Source organism: Siphateles boraxobius, unplaced genomic scaffold (assembly GCF_051911475.1).
Source record: "Siphateles boraxobius isolate OS27281-9 unplaced genomic scaffold, OSU_SipBor_1 5, whole genome shotgun sequence".
Taxonomy (NCBI): Eukaryota; Metazoa; Chordata; class Actinopteri; order Cypriniformes; family Leuciscidae; genus Siphateles; species Siphateles boraxobius.
In genome coordinates, this window is record NW_027509141.1 from 10,601,567 (window position 1) to 10,603,352 (window position 1,786).

At 47.5% G+C, this 1,786-nt stretch overlaps 1 non-coding gene across 1 annotated transcript; it reads right to left on the bottom strand.

The window, feature by feature from the left end:
* Positions 1–1,050: 1,050 nt before the first annotated feature.
* trnay-gua (transfer RNA tyrosine (anticodon GUA)) lies at positions 1,051–1,137 on the bottom strand. Its single transcript is given in 2 exon segments — positions 1,051–1,086; positions 1,101–1,137. It is a non-coding gene; the product is annotated as a tRNA-Tyr (tRNA).
* Between the last annotated feature and the right edge of the window lie 649 nt (positions 1,138–1,786).

Genomic DNA, 1,786 nt, shown 5'->3' on the forward strand with positions numbered 1-1,786 from the left:
CCTTTTTATACATCCAGGTTGCGTGCTCATCATTCGAGCTGATGAAGCACGGGCTGTCGCCGGTCAACATGATTGTTGTGAGTTGATACTTGATTTCAGACACCTGTCACGCCTGAGGCGTTCCCCATAGCGTCGATGACGCAATGTTGAGTTCCCTTCGAAAGGGAACAATAGCATGTTATTGGAACCATACCGGTTGCTCAAGGTAATTTTTGGGCTCCAGTACTCATGCAATGCATTTGAAAAGATGCATGGTATTGTATGGTAACCTTTAACCCACTGACAAAGCAGCTTATTGTTGGACTGTCAATTTTTAATAATAATCAATCAATCCAATAATAATAACAAAAACTATGGGCTAATAGAACAAAATAATAAAACGGCTATGGGCTGAAAGTGAAGCGAAAGAGGCAGAACGAGCCAGCCAGGAGTCGAACCTAGAATCTTCTTATCCGTAGTCAGACACTTTGTCCATTGCGCAACTTGCCAACCGATAAGGTGTCCTTGAGCTTACACGGGACATGTTGGTGTTCGACTAAGCAGAGGCCTGTCCTGACATCTACTTTTTCTCATGCCATTAACAAGCCTGGAGCCAACGTTGGGAAGGGGTCAGATGAGGAGCATGCTATAAAAACCTTCGAGATGGAGGCCTCACATGTTGGGCATCTCGGTTGCTTTGTTTTTATGGCAAGTTGTGGTTGTGGATATTCCTACAGAGCCTGTGACAATTTCTCAGCGGAAGAATTGGGATCCAGAGTCAGAGATGTCTCCTCTCCTGGAGGAAAATACAAGCCTTAGTGGTCTTGCTGCAAAAGCTGGTAGAGGCCCACAGCCGGGCTTGAGTTACAGGAGTTAACAGACCTTCCCTGCTGGTCTAGTGGTTAGGGTTCAGTGCTCTCACTGCTGTGGCCTGGGTTCGATTCCTGGTCAGGGAATGAGCTTTTGCCCACCACCGGTGGTCGTGATTGTAAAATGGCGGACTACGAACTCAATCGCTGACGGCCTAGTTGAAAAGCAGGACCAAGGAAATGTTTGCATGTGAAAAAGACCTCCTTCGAGCCGGAGTCGAACCAGCGACCTAAGGATTGCCACCTAGCCACCTACAGTCCTCTACTCTACCAGCTGAGCTATCAAAAGCACACTGATCGGTGACAGAACCTCAACATATCAGGTTGCTAAAGCTCCGCCACTGGCTAAAAGTGCCACTGGCACAGACAAACGTGCTGGCTGGCTGTTGATAAGTGATGCAAAGACAACTCAAACTTCCCATACCGGGAGTCGAACCAGGGCCACCAGGGTGAAAACCAGGAATCCTGACCACTAGACTATATGGTATTTCCCTACCACATGGGATTTTCCAACCATATGGAATCTTCCTTCCACCTGGACCAGGTCCTTTTGCTTTTAGTGTGTGACCGCGCCCTTTAAGAACATGGGAATGATCCGAAGGGATTGTTTACTGAATTCATTTTCATCAGGCTCAGACATATGTGCTGGCTGTTTCGATAAGAGTAGCAAAGACAACACGAAATTCTCATACACAGAGTCGAACCTGGGCAGTCTGGGTGAAAACCAGAAATCCTGACCGTTAGAACATACAGTATGGGATCTTCCTTCCGCCTGGAGCAGGCCCTTTTGCTTTTAGTGTGTGACTGCCCCCTTTAAGAACATGGGAATGATCCGAAGGGATTGTTTACTGAATTCAATTTCATCGGGCTCACCTTAGGGAGCTTTCATTTGCCTCGCCCAGGGGGTTCAGTTTCCTCCCATTCCTGCGATGGCATAG